This window comes from Mesoplodon mirus, assembly GCF_964341445.2.
Source record: "Mesoplodon mirus genome assembly, chromosome: 11".
In the NCBI taxonomy this organism is placed as follows: Eukaryota; Metazoa; Chordata; class Mammalia; order Artiodactyla; family Ziphiidae; genus Mesoplodon; species Mesoplodon mirus.
This window is the reverse complement of record NC_138987.1, coordinates 99,796,301-99,811,321: the sequence shown is the minus strand read 5'-3', so window position 1 is coordinate 99,811,321 and position 15,021 is coordinate 99,796,301. Positions and strand designations below refer to the sequence as shown.

General features: G+C 46.7%; 1 protein-coding gene across 1 annotated transcript in view; it reads right to left on the bottom strand.

Moving 5' to 3' along the window:
- The window catches only part of DDX11 (DEAD/H-box helicase 11), a 33,228-nt gene extending 32,934 nt beyond the window's left edge, over positions 1 to 294 (bottom strand). The window contains exon 1 of the mRNA XM_082635581.1: positions 148 to 294. The gene's annotated coding sequence lies outside the window, so the exon portion shown is untranslated. The remainder of the gene's footprint in view (positions 1 to 147) is intronic.
- Positions 295 to 15,021: the final 14,727 nt, after the last annotated feature.

Genomic DNA, 15,021 nt, shown 5'->3' with positions numbered 1-15,021 from the left:
TTACATTGGTGTCTTGCCTGTCAATCACATGTCAAGCCCGCCCCAGCACGGGGACGTTTTCCCGCCGCCGGCCCGGCCCGCCCCCTTGCATTTCCCCCGGAGTCTGCCCTTTCTCATTTTGCTCCGCGTCCTCGACACCGCGCTCACCTTCCTCGGCGGGAGGGCTGCTCCACCGAGACCAGGCCGGCGAGGAGTCCGAGCAGACGCCACTGAACCTGAAACCCCGGGTCGCCGGTGTCGGCATCCCCGAGAGAAGCCCGTCGCGATGCACGCCCCGCGCTAGTGCGCGTGCGCGCTCCGGGGCTCGGCGGGGGCCGATCCCCTATTGTGCCACTGCGCTTGCGCGGCGTGCTGGTCCAGGCCTCGGTCTGCATTACCCGGAAGAGCGACCTGCGTTGCACAGCCGATTTCGCTGCGCGTGCGCACTCCGTGTCTTGCTGGGGCTGGACCTCCCCTTTTTGCGTCACTGCGCTTGCGTGGCTGGCTCGCTGGAGGGAGGGGCCGTCGGAGGCTGTGGTCGTGACTGGGTGTTCTTACTCCCCTGCTGCGCGCCAGCTGTGGAATGTTTGCATCTCCGCTAGCTGGCGCCCATAATCCTGGGAGCTCAGCAGTCGCTTAAGTTGGCCGTGTTTATCCAACACCTGAGGGGCGAGGTGCTGTAGCTGACTCAGGAAGCCTGTATTCTGGTCCCGAAACTGAGTCCCTGTAAAACCAGTTTCGTCTGCTCAGTTTATGATTAACCTCTGTCCAAAACTTTATTCCCTTTCTTATTCCGTGCCTGTTCCCCTCAGGACTGAGAAGTATCAACAACAACAAAAAAATGGGGTAATTGGAACTGAGCAGGGCCCTCCCGCCCAAAAGCCCCTCTATGTCCTCCGTTTCTTGTTCGTAGAAAAAGACTTTAGGGGCTTCCCTGGTGGCGCAGTGGTCAAGAATCTGCCTGTCAATGCAGGGGACATGGGTTCGAGCCCCGGTCCGCGAAGATCCCACATGCCTTGGAGCAACTGAGCCCCTGCACCACAACTACTGAAGCCCGTGTGCCGAGAGCCTGTGCTCCACAACGAGAAGCCCGCGCACCGCAACAAAGAGTAGCCCCCGCTCCCCGCAACTAGAGAAAGCCCGCGCACAGCAACGAAGACCCAACTCAGCCAAAAATAAATAAGTTTAAAAAGAGAAATTATAATTTTTAAAAAAAAAGAAAAAGACTTTAGCTTCCGACGCTTCCCTAAGTTCCAAGGGAAGGCACAGGTAGTTACTAATGAGGGAAATGAGGCAATGCAGAAACAAAGGAAAGCAGTTAAACAAGAGAAGTAACAACAACAGTTCAGGGATAAACTCTTATGTATGTGCCTCCTCAAGGCATATACCTAACAATCTGACACTTACGTTTGAGTTTTTCTGCAGAAACTAAGACACCTTCCCCCAGGTGGAGGATGGTGACTACATGCTGAGCACAGGCATGTGGACTCCAGACGGTTAGGAACCAGAAGGTCGCTGGTCAAGATTCCTGAAACACCACCCTGCTACCTCACCACTGGCCAATCAGAAGAAAGTCATGCCCCCTGCAGCGCTCACCCCAAAGGTTGCCTTTAAAAACACGTCCCTGAAAGCCATGGGGAGTTCAGGTCTTTTGAGCATGAGCCGCTGAGCTCCTCTCTTGGCCCTGCAGTAAACGCTGTACTTTCTTTCACCACAGCCCAGTGTCAGGAAATTGACTTTGCTGTGTGGAGTTCGGTTTGGTTAATAGTCCTCACTCCTGTCAGACCTTAATATATTGATCTGGACAGTACCTGCCCTGCCCACCTCTGCAGGGTTGGGACCAGGTGAGGGAAAGCACTCTGGAAGCCAAGTTTAGGATTGTTGCTCCTGGGTGCCAGCCCTGCTTGGAGGAGCACACCTGGTCGGGGTCAAAGCACATCACCTTTACCTCCTTGGACGTGGGTTCTCCTTTGTCCAGCAGAGGATAGCACTGCATGATCCGTGAGCTTTTCTGAAGGCATATCCAGTGTGTGTTTTCCAACACCACCCAGTAACCCAATTCTGACACTATTTATCTGGAGGTAACTGGGATCCCACACGTTAGGGGCTCAGTCCCACATGACTGCGATATGAGACACCAATCACTAGTCCAGGTTGTCACCTGTGCTGCTCACCTACTGGCTATAAGTCCAGAGGTTCCCACGACCTCCTCCTTGGGTTTGATTAACTCGCTAGAGTAGCTGACGGAATTGCCAGCTACAAATTGGCACTTGCCATCTCCCTCTACAAGGATTAAATCATGAGCCGCTGCAGCTACTGACCTTCAACGCCCCCTGAAAGGAGTTCAGGGCAGAGATCAGGAATGAGGCCCTCTGTGCTCTGGGAAAAACTGGCAGAACAGGTTTTAGATAGATATTTTCAGGAGAAGATTTTATGAGCCCAATTCTTGCATCTCCTCATATCTAGAAAAGCACTAAAGTCATCAACGGGGACATCGCCTCCTCCTGACTAGCAGCCAGGCTCTGCCAACATGTGTGCTTGACTGCACGTCCCCCCTTCACCAAAATCATATATAACACTCACCTTCCCCGCCGCACCTCTCTGGAGCAGCTCCTCAGAGCTATCCGAAGTGCTGTTTCCCAAGCTATAGTCCTCATTTTCCCCCAATAAAACTTAACGCACAACTCTCACATTGCACTTTTTTTCTTCAGTCGACAGAACTGAGGAAAGCATTTTACTTACTAGATCACCAGTTTATGTAAAAGGATATAACTCAGGGGCAGCAGGATGAAGAGATGCACAGGACAAGTGTGTGGCAGGGAGCACAGAGCTTCCACTCCCCGCACCTCCGCACGCCCACCAACCCGGAAGCTCTCCAAACCTCATCCTTCCGCGTATTTAATGGAGGCTTCATTATATAGGCAAAGGTGGATTCAATCATCGGTCATTGGTGATTGAATTCAGCCTCCAGCCCTTCTCCCCTCCAATCACTCAGTTGGTTCCCCTGGCAACCAGCCCCCATCCTTAGGCTCATTACCTAGGGGCTTTCCAAAAATCACGTCATTAACATAACAAGAGACACCTCTATCGCTTTCTTCACTTAAGAAGTTTCTAGGGTTTTAGGAGCTCTGCTAGGATCCGGGACTAAGACCAAAAATATAACTATTATCACAATATCACAGGATGGGTCTATGAAATTACAACTGGGGGCATTTTATGCTAAGTGCTCCCTGGGAATGACCTTGGTAATTGGTGTGACTTTCCCAGCAGGATCAAGAAACATTCTGGACAGTTTCTGGGGCTTAAAGGAAAGACCTTCCAGGAAAGGAGCCAGTGTTACAAGCTGTGTAAAAACCTGGGGGTGGGAATTTACAAAAGGATGGTTCCAGAGTCGGTATTTTTGTCAGTACTTCCAACTATCAGTGACTGGGGTAGTTTGAAAAGGGCAAAGAACTAATACACTTCAGGGTCTTGGAAGGTGGCCCACCAAAATCCTGAAAAGGTCTCTGACGCCTCAGTTTTAAGTTCATGTAAATGTTGCATTTACTCTACAACCACTATTTGTTTTAGCATTTAAAAAGGTGTTTTAAAGTAAGTTTCATCTGGTAAACTTGACACTTCAAGAAGATGCATTGGACTTGGGTCTATTTCTTCAGAGTTCCCCCTCCCCGCTCTACACACACACACACACACACACACACACACACACACACACTCTCTCTCTCTCTCTCTCTCTCTCTCTCTCTCTCTCCCCTAGGGTATGAAATCCCTAATTTAAGACGCACCATTGGAGGAATAGAAGGTGATAAGACTTGGGGTCTGGATGTAGAAGACTTTAAACAGTAAGCTAATACGTTTAGACTTTATCTTATAAGCAATTTGCACATCATCACTGAAATGGTTTTTGAACAGATGAGTGAAATTGCAAAATCAATGCCTTGGAAATAATAAGCCAGAAGCAGTGTGAAGAATGTTGGCAGGGGAGAGACCAGAAGCAAGTGAACAAGTCAGGTTATGCAGTAAACCAGACAATGCAACAGGGACTTGGACCGCTAGAGTAGCGATGGGAATGGGTGATGGATGCGGTTAAACCAGGATGTAAACCCAGACTATGTCCCCCTATCCTCCCCTCATCCTCACCCCAAGGGTTTATATTTAGAGAATGACACTCCTAACATATGGCCTTGGGCTTTGTCCCAAAGGTAAAATCAGAAGTTAGCCCCAGGTGGACCACCTCTGCATTTCTTGCTAATGGCGTTTATTGAATGAACTCAAACACCTTCTTAACAAACTCCTCTCAGAACTCAAGGCCAGGGAGAAAAGTTTTTCTACTTATGTTTCAATATGCTTTCTATAACTTGGCCGTGAGAGCTCTTTAAACCCATTATGGATTCCTCTTTGCCTTCGCTGCTAGTAATCTCAGCTACGTGTTGTGCATCGTTTTAACATTTCAGTGGAAAGCATTTTTTGATACTTTTTTTTCTGTTCTCATTGCTCCTGGCTAATTTTAAGTACAGGCCCTAGTAAAATCAGACCACCTGGATTCAGATCCCGACTCCACTATTAACCAGCTGGGTGGCCTTGTTTTAACTCTCTGAGCCTCACTTAGGAAATGGAGATAATAACAGGACCCACCTTATAGGATTCTTGTGAAAGAAACGAGATCATCTGGGTAACATAAAGGGCTTGGCACCGTGCATGCCACATTATAAAAGCTCAACAAAGGTTAGCTATTACTAATATTTTGGTTTGTTTGATTTTTATTTTATATTGGAGTATAGTTGATTTACAATGTGTTCGTTTCAGGGGTACAGCAAAGTGATTCAGTTATACATATACATATATCTATCCTTTTTCAGATTCTTTTCCCATTTAGGTTACTACAGAGTATTAAGTAGGCTTCCCTGTGCTCTACAGTAGGTCCTTGTTGATTATCTGTTTTATATATAGTAGTGTGTTTATGTTAATCCCAATGTCCTAATTTATCCCTCCCCCCCCAAACTATTACTAATTGGGTTTAGTTTTAGTTTCTCTATGCTTTTATTATATTTCCTTAGCTCCCCTTTAGAAATAGTTGTGATATAAACCTAACAATAAATAAATAAATTTAATAAAATAAAAGTAAAGTTGGGTCCTGACTGTGTAAATTTTTACATTTTGGCCTTTGGCAATTGGAAGAGCAGAAATAAGGAGGCCAGGAGTGATATTTTGAGGAGGAGCATGAATATTCAGTTTCTGAGATATTTAAAGTTATGCAGTTTGATGGCGCACACCGTAGTGTATTTGTTTGTGTCGGGGGGGAGGGGGTCATCCATGTACGGGCAGGACCAGGACCTCTCAAAGGCATCTTATTCCAGGGTATAGCCTGGCCTTGGCATTCATTCATTCAATATATATTAACTGAGCATCAGTCCAGAAGCTGAATTATCTTAGTAAGCTCAGAAAGTATCAGGCTCATTACAAATGCAGGATCACAAAATTTACATTCACGCTAATTCATTTTTAAAGGATTTATTTATAAAGGAGTCATTTCCGGTGAGCATAAGCTAATTTTTCTCTTCCTATTTGGGAGGCCAATGTGAACTGGAAGATTGCTTGGTGACCGTTAAGTCAGAAAAAGGAAAACATAGGAATTTGAGTGAGATGCATTATCTACGCACTGGGCAAGTCCCATGAACTGTGCCTGTCCTATAAGAGAAAACACTTTTCTAGAGACCAGCTTGCTCCCATCCTCAGACCCCATGTGCCTCTCCCTGGAATAGTGCAAGATGCACCCTAATCACACTTGTTTCTCTGAATCCTAGTTTCTTGGATAACTGTGTTCAGTATATATCTAGTTAGATTAATTTTGCTCATTAAGCCACATTCTAGTGGGTGTGGGATACAGTCTGTTTCCTCACATAATAGGTTGAACTAATCTGTCAAACTTAACTTTCAAGTGCCCCACTTTCACTGTCTCGATGAGGTATTCAGTGGTGTTTGAAAATGGGGGACTAGAGTTCAGACAGAAGTAGGAACTGGATATATGGATTTGATCACCCCTAAAGCCATAGTAAGTAGTAATATTTCTGAAGGAATGAGTAGTTAAAAAAAGAGAAAAATGAAAACAGGCAGCATCCACATGCAAAAGAATGAAGTTGGGCCCTTACCATACACCACACATAAAAATTAACTCAAAATGGATTTAAGCTTAACAGCTAAACTATAAAAGTCTTAGAAGGAAAAATAAGGGAATAACTTCATGACATTGGATTTGGCAATGATTTCTTGGATGATACCAAACACAAAGGCAGCAAAAGTAAAAATAAGTTGGACTACAACAAAATTTAAAACTTCTGTGCATCAAAAGACACAATCAACAGAGTGAAAAGACAATCTACAGAATAGGAGAAAATATTTGCAAATCATGTATCTGACAAAAGGCTAATATCTAGTATATAGAAAGTACTTCTACAACTGAACAACAAAAAGGCAGACAATCCCATTTTAAAAATGGGCAAAAGACCTGAATAGGTATTTCTCCAAGAAAGACATATAAATGGTCAACAAGCACATGAAAAAATGCTCAACATCATTAATCTTAGGGAAATGTAAATCAAAACCACAGTGAGATACCATTTCACACCCATTAGGATGGATGCTATTAAAAAAACAGAAAACAATAAGTGTTGGCAAGTCTGTGGAGAAAAGGAAACTCTTGTGCACTGTTGGTGGAAAAGTAAATTGGTACAGCCACTATGGAAACAGTATGGCACTTCCTCAAAAAATTAAAAATAGAATTACCATATCCAGCAATTCTACTTCCAGGTATATACCCAAAAGAAGTGAAAGTAGGGACTCAAACAGATATTTGTGCACCTATGTCCATGGCCACATTATTTGCAGTAGCCAAAAGGTGGAAGCCACTCAAGTGTCCATCAACAAATGAATGGGTAAACAAAATGTGGTATCTCCATGCAGTGGAATATTATTCAGCCTTAAAATAGAGGGAAATTCTGACACATGCTACAACACAGATGAACCTTGAAGGCATTATATGTGTTAGTCAGGGTTCTCCAAAGAAACAGAACCAACAGGATGTATCCATACAGATATTTATTTTAAGGAATTGGCTCATACAATTATGGAAGCTTGGTAAGTCCAAAATCTGAAGGAGAATTGCACCAGAGCTGGCACCCTGGAGACTCAGAGAACAATGGCAGTTCAAGGACAAAGGTTATCTACTGGCAGAATCTCTTCTTGCCCTGGGGATATCAGTCTTTGTTCTATTAAGGCCTTCACCTGATTAGAAGAGGCTCACCCACATTACGGAGAGTAATCTGCTCTACTCAAAGTCCACTGGCATAAATGTCAACCCCATCTAAAAAACACCCTCACAGAAATATCCTGATTAATGTTTGACCAAATATTTGGGCACCATAAAAATAACCATCACATTATGTTAAGTGAAATAAGCCTGTCACAAGTATGATTCCAATTATATGAGTTACTTAGAGTAGTCAGATTCATAGACAGAAAGTAGAATGGTGGTTGCCAGGGCCTGATTCAAGGGGGAAATTGGGAGCTGTTTTTGGTTTTTTTAATTTATTTATTTTTAAATTAACTTAATTAATTTTTTATTTTTGGCTGTGTTGGGTCTTCGTTTCTGTGCAAGGGCTTTCTCTAGTTGCAGCAAGCGGGGGCCACTCTTCATCACGGTGCACGGGCCTCTCACTATCATGGCCTCTCTTGTTGCGGAGCACAGGCTCCAGACGCACAGGCTCAGTAGTTGTGGCTCACGGGCCTAGTTGCTCCGCAGCATGTGGGATCTTCCCAGACCAGGGCTCGAACCCATGTCCCCTGCATTGTCAGGCAGATTCTCAACTACTGCGCCACCAGAGAAGCCCGGGAGCTATTTTTTGATGGGTATAGAGTTTTAGTTTTGTAAAAGGAAGAGAGTTCTGGAGGTTGTTTCCACAACTACACGAATGTACTTAATGCTACTCAACTGTACACTTAAAAATGGTTAATATGGTAAATTGTATGTTGTGTGAATTTTACCACAATTAAAACAATTTTTTTATATTTTTTTATTTATATTTATTTTTGGCTGCATTGGGTCTTCGTTGCCGCATGCAGGCTTTCTCTAGTTGCAGCGAGTGGGGGCTACTCTTTGTTGTGGTGCACAGGCTTCTCATTGCGGTGGCTTCTCTTGTTGTGGAGCATAGGCTCTAGGCACGTGGGCTTCAGTAGTTGTGGCATGCGGGCTCAGTAGTTGTGGCTTGGGGGCTCTAGAGCACAGGCTCAGTGGTTGTGGCGCACAGGCTTAGTTGCTCTGCGGCATGTGGGATCTTCCCGGACCAGGGCTTGAACCCGTGACCCCTGCATTGGCAGGCGGATTATTAACTACTGCTCCACCAGGGAAGTCCCTGCTCAGCACTTTTATGTTCATTACCTCTTTTATCCTGCAGCAATGTTGAAAGACTAAGTAAATCCATCAGGTTTGGGTTTGCCTGTGTCAGAAAACTCAAATAACATTGGTTAAAATAGATAAAATTTTACCTCTACCCCCCTTCCCCCAACAGACAGAGTCTGAAGGTAGGTTATCCAAGCTGGTGAGCAGCTCTGCTATCATAACTGACCTGGGTTCTTTCCATCTTTTTGCTCAGCCATCATCAATATGCCACTTCCTCCTGACAGTCCAGGACCTGCTTAGTTCCAGCACCATGTCCACATTCTAGCCACCAGGAAGCCAGGCAGGAAAAAGTGGGTGCACCTGTCCTACCAGAGCACTTCTTAGAAAGTCAGACAGGCCACCTTCCCTTACGCCCACTTGGTCAGAACATGGTTACACACCAGCTGCAGGGAGGATGGGAAACATTGCCTTTACTCTAGGCATCCAAATGCACAGTTAAAAAAATTAAGAGGGGGCTTCCCTGGTGGTGCAGTGGTTGAGAGTCTGCCTGCCGATGCAGGGGACACGGGGTTCATGCCCCGGTCCAGGAAGATCCCACATGCCTCGGAGCGGCTGGGCCCTTGAGCCATGGCCTCTGAGCCTGCGTGTCCGGAGCCTGTGCTCCACAACGGGAGAGGCCACAGCAGTGAGAGGCCCGCGTACAGCAAAAAAAAAAAAATTAAAAATAGAAAACTAAGTCCAGCAATAATATATAAAAATGATAGCATATCGCAAGGTCTGCATAAAAAAAGAAAAGCAATTTAAACCACACCCAGGGTGCTACTTGCCCAGCAGGATGTTTGCCTGCAACAGGAGTTTGGGTGGGTGAACACTGCCTGATATTTCTGACACCAGCTTTAGTGACCCCAGAGAGAGCCTTGGCCGCCCTCCGCCTCCCCAGGGGACCCTCCAAGACCAGCAGGAAGAGTTTACTCAGATGAATACTCCCCGATATGTCCGCCACCAGCTTTTACGACCCCAGAGAGAGCCACAGCTGCCGCCCCCCCACTGCCCCAGGAGACCCTCCAAGGTCAGCAATATATGGAAATAGTACCTATACCAAAAATAAATAATTTATTTTTAAAATGAGTAAAGCAGAAGCAGAGCCAGAGGACTTCATAAGTGAGATTGAAAAGGAACAGTCAACCAGGATAGGGTAGAAACAACATGAGATGCTGCTGTGGATCCAAAAGAATTTGGAGGAAGAAGATGTGATCATTTCAAAGAGGTCAAATAAGCTTGAAATGTTTCTTTTTATCTTTATAATTGCAAATAATGTCTAATAATGCAAAAGGGTTTTAAAACAAATCACAGTATAAGAACAAAGTAGCAGAGAAGAAGTAGCAGTACCAATGCCAAACTATGGATTCACTTTCATTAGGCAAGAACACATCACCGGTGTCTCAGGAATACGATGGGAAGGGAGGATTGCAGGATGCTTGCACTGAGTGGGTTCAGCTCATCTCCAAGCCTGGAAAGGAGTTAACTTTAATCTATACAAAGGAAAAAAAAAAGAAAGAAAGAAAGAAAAGGAAGATGAAGGAAGAGGAGGAGGAGGAGAAGAAGAAGAAAAAGACAAAGACTTGGGGGCCAGAACTAAATTAAATACCATTTATATAATTTTACTGATACCAATAGTGCCTTCATAAATTTCACACTAAATTCAAAAAAACCCGAAAAAGCAAAGCCCACACCAAGATTCCAGGAGGGAGGGGATATATGTATACATATAGCTGACTCATTTTGTTATACAGCAGAAACACAACACTGTAAAGCAATTATACTCCAATAAAGATGTTAAAAAAAAAAGTGGTTGGGGACTTCCCTGGTGGCGCAGTGGTTAAGAATCCGCCTGCCAATGCAGGGGACACAGGTTCGAACCCTGGTCCAGGAAGGTCCCACTTGCCGCGGAGCAACTAAGCCTGTGTGCCACAACTACACAACCCGCGTGCCTAGAACCCGTGCTCCACAACAAGAGAAGGCACTACAATGAGAAGCACGCTCACTGCAACGAAGAGTAGCCCCCACTCAGTGCAAATGGAGAAAGCCTGTGCGCAGCAACAAAGACCCAGTGCAGCCAAAAAAAAAAAAAAAGAAAAAAGTGGTTGCCATTGAAGGATACGAAACAACTCCTCATTTGAAAAATGGTAAATAAAAAGAACAAATCAAGCAATTATCCAGTCTTTTCTATATAATTGTACCACGGGGTAACAAAATAGCTTATATAAGGGGCAGTATCTCTTTAGAGAAGTATGCCAACTAGTAAATGAAGAAGGAATGATACAGTAATAATACCATTTTCAATCCATAATTAATTAACAGCTACTAACATCACACACACACTAAAAGCCAGCCCAGACATTACTTACCTCCTGTTGGAAGAATCTAGCATAATCTTTGTTGCCCCCTCCCCATCTAACCTAAAGCCGATCAAGCCTTTAGATCAAACTACTAATTTACAGTAAATTAGTAGAGAACAGAGGCACATGTGAAACTTCATGATATAATTAGCAAAACCCAACATATGGGGAAACAACCCAGTTTCTTCAATAAATAAATTGCGAGGAAGAAAAAAAAGAGAGATGAAAGCAGAAAGCTGTAGATCAAGAAAAGCTAAGAGACGCTCACGTGACCACGGGAACCAGAAGTCCACGGTCATGGTGCATTACCACACACACATGACCAAGCAGATTTCCAGCACCTGAGATGGACGTTAGCTTTTGGATATGTGGCTTCGGAGCACAGCCTTACCTTTTCAGCACATACAGACCAGGCCAGGCCTGAACCACGTCCCAGAAAACTGCCTGCCACAGCATAGAGCAGGGCTTCCCAAACCTTTTCCACAGAGAGGGGAAACGTTTCAGACTTTGCAGGCCATGTGGTCTCTGTTGCAACTGTCCATCTTGATAAAGCAACCATTGACAATACATAAATGAAGCAGCTCGGCTGTGTTCTCAGAATACAGGACTCGGCCTTCCGGGCTGTAGTTTACCAACTGCTGCCCTGGAGTTTGGAGCCTCTTCCCAGAGCCTAAGTGACCGACCGATCCAGACACAGACCAGCTCCAGCTCCTTCCAGAAACCCGAGCCTCACCTGTCAAAGACTAAGAAGGATCCTCCAGACGGACAGCTCCTCCAGGCCTGAGGGTCCATCCACCCACTGGAGGCCTGGTGGACTGAGTCCCTGCCTTATCTTGTGAGCGGTGAATCCATCTGGCCCCCAGCCACTGTCCTTGCTCGCCACCCTCCAGGCATCCACACTTCCCCACACCCTCTTGCCTCTGCTCTGACCGTGTCCTCTCCCAAGCAGGGGTGCTCACCTCCCGGTCAGCTCACATGTCAATGTCACCTCTTGAGAGGTTTACCCTGGTCCCCGACAATCTATTACATTCTCCTGTTTTCCCTTCTGCGTAGCACTTACCGCTGTCTGAAATGATCGTATTTGTTTACTGTATGTCTCCTCCCACTAAAATGTTAAGTCCCAGGGACTTCTCTGGTGGTCTAGTGATTAGGACTCGGTGCTTTCACTGCCGTGGGCCCGGGTTCAATCCCTGGTCAGGGAACTAAGATCCCGGAAGCTTGGCAGCAAGGCCAAGAAAAAAGTTAAGTCCCCTGAGCTCAGGAGGCTTGCCCATCTTGGTCACTGCTGTGCTGCTGGCCTGGAGCAGGTGCTCAGTCCATAGTCATTAAATGGGACGAATGAATGAGTGAGTGGTCTCCCTGCTCTGTGCCTCCTCTCCCTGACCTACCCCTCCGCCTCCACCCCTCTCAGACCCTCCACCAGGGCTGTGGAAGGCCTCCCCACTATGCCAACTTCCCTCCATCCTCAACCCTTCCCCACAGGTGCTTTTATCTCCTTTTTTTTTTTTTTTAAGCATGGAGTCTTAACCACTGGGCCACCAGGGAAGTCCCAAGCTTGGACTTTTTTAAAAAGTGCTTATCTGATTGTGTTACTTTCCTGGTTAAACCCCTGTGATGGCTTCCTGTTTCCGCCACGACTCTGGCCCAGGCTCCTCGACACGGCAGCCAGGGACCCCTTCATGGTCCCAGTTTCCGAGTCTTCCTGACCCTCCCCCGCACCCTCTGTTCGAGCTAAGCTGGCCATATAGGGTCAGGTTCACCTGGTTCTGAAACAGGAGGGAAGGGGGCAGGGCACAACCTTTAAAAGAATGACACAGCCATTGAGGTTAGGACATAAACTGGTTAGAACTGATTAGGCCCAAGATGGCAGAAGATCAGACTTCCAGTGGACCTTGAGCCTCATTATACGCGCATTGTAACACAATGGCAACTAAAAGACACGCCCACCAGCACCATGACAGTTCTGAGGCCAACCATAAATGGCCAAAAAGTGGGCGGTGGCCCAATTCTTGGAAATCCCCACCTCTTCCCCAAAATAGGTGGAATAATCCTCCCACTCTTTAGCCTATGAAATTACCCAGCCCATAAAAACTACCCACCCCATACTTCAGGGTCTCTCGCCTTCTGAGGTGGCTCACACTCTGTAGACTGTGTTTTTCCCAGGGCCAGTCTTGCCTTTTGAGATGGACCACATTCTGTCTATGGAATGTGTATCTCTCTAAATAAATCCACTCCTTACCCACCACTTTGTCTCTCACTGAATTCTTTCTGCCGTGAGAACCTGAGCTTCGTTAAGCCCTGAGACCAGGTATGCGATTTCAATTAAAAGACAGTGGATTCAAGTCCCAGTCTGAGTCTTGGCTGGGTTGGAGTCCTGGCCCATGGGTTGAAATCCCATCTGAGTCCTGCGGTTTCAGTTCCGCTTCCTGGGATGCCCTTCCTGGCCGTGTACCCTGCAAAAAAAACTATCCTCGGGCCTCCCTGGTGGCGCAGTGGTTGAGAGTCCGCCTGCCGATGCAGGGGATACGGGTTCGTGCCCCGGTCTGGGAGGATCCCATATGCCGCGGAGCGGCTGGGCCCGTGAGCCACGGCCGCTGGGCCGGCGCGTCCGGAGCCTGTGCTCCGCAACGGGAGAGGCCACAACAGTGAGAGGCCCGCATACCGCAAAAAGAAAAAAAAAAACAAACAAACAAACAAAAAAAAACTATCCTCTTGCAACACTCCATTCAAGCATCTTCTCCTATGAGGCTTCTCCTGGGACCCCTTCTCTCACCCCCCCTCCTTGGGAGTCCGCAGTTCCCGGGGGAGCCTTCTGCCTGAGCGCCTCACCCCACTGTTTGGCGCTTCGCGTGTTTCTGTGGCTGACTCACTCTTTTTTTTTTTTTTTTTTTTTTTTTTTTTGTGGTACGCGGGCCTCTCACTGCCGTGGCCTCTCCCGTTGCGGAGCACAGGCTCCGGACGCGCAGGCTCAGCGGCCATGGCTCACGGGCCCAGCCGCTCCGCGGCATATGGGATCCTCCCAGACCGGGGCACGAACCCGTATTCCCTGCATCGGCAGGCGGACTCTCAACCACTGCGCCACCAGGGAGGCCCTGACTCACTCTTTTAGACCACAGATTCCTCCAGAGACGGGAGTCAGCTTGGCATCCCCAGCGCCCAGCGCAGAGCCTGGCACCTAGTGGGCACTCAGTGGCCATTGGAAAAGTGACGCAATCCTAGATCGAGCTGAGGGTGCACCTGTGGGAAGGGGAGGTGACTGCTGCCCTCTCCTGGCAATGAGAGGCATTATCTGGACCACAGACACCTTCCCTCCCCTCCCCGCCCCCATAAAAAAGGAGGAAGGGGAGGCAGAAAAATGAGTTGGAGACCGGGGGTGCTGCTGAGCTGTTTAAAGAGACAAATCGGGCTGAGGTGTTGGTGGCACACCTGTGGGCTCTACTGTCCCCATGTCCGTGCAAGCCAGGGTGCAGAACCGGGGCGGTGCCTCAAAAGGAGGTCCGTCTCTTCAACAAGTGCTGCTGGGAAGCTGGACGGCTGTCTGTAAATCAATGAAGTTACAACACACCCTCACACCATGCACAGAAATAAACCCTAACGGCTTACAGACTTAAACATAAGACAGGACACCATAAAACTCCTAGAAGAGGGCTTCCTTGGCAGCGCAGTGGTTGAGAATCTGCCTGCCAATGCAGGGAACACGGGTTCAAGCCCTGATCTAGGAAGATCCCACATGCCGCGGAGCAACTCGTCCCGTCCCGTGAGCCACAATTACTGAGCCTGTGCGTCTGGAGCCTGTGCTCCGCAACAAGAGAGGTTGCGATAGTGAGAGGCCCACGCACCGCGATGAAGAGTGGCCCCCACTTGCTGCAACTAGAGAAAGCCCTCTCACAGAAACAAAGACCCAACACAGCCATAAATAAATAAATAAATAAATTTAAAAAAAAAGAAATCACAAGAGGCTTTATTTAAAAAAAAAAAAACTCCTAGAAGAAAGCATAGGCAAAACATTCTCTGACATAAATCGTACCAATGTGTTCTTAGGTCAGTCTCCCAAGGCAATAGAAATAAAAACAAAAATAAACAAATGGGACCTAATCAAACTTACAAGCTTTTGCACAACAAAGGAAACCACAAAAGAAAAAAGAAAAAAAAAAAAGAAAAGACAACCAATGGAATGGAAAAAAATATTTGCAAATGATGTGACTGACATGGGCTTAATCTCCAAAATATACAAACAGCTCATACAGC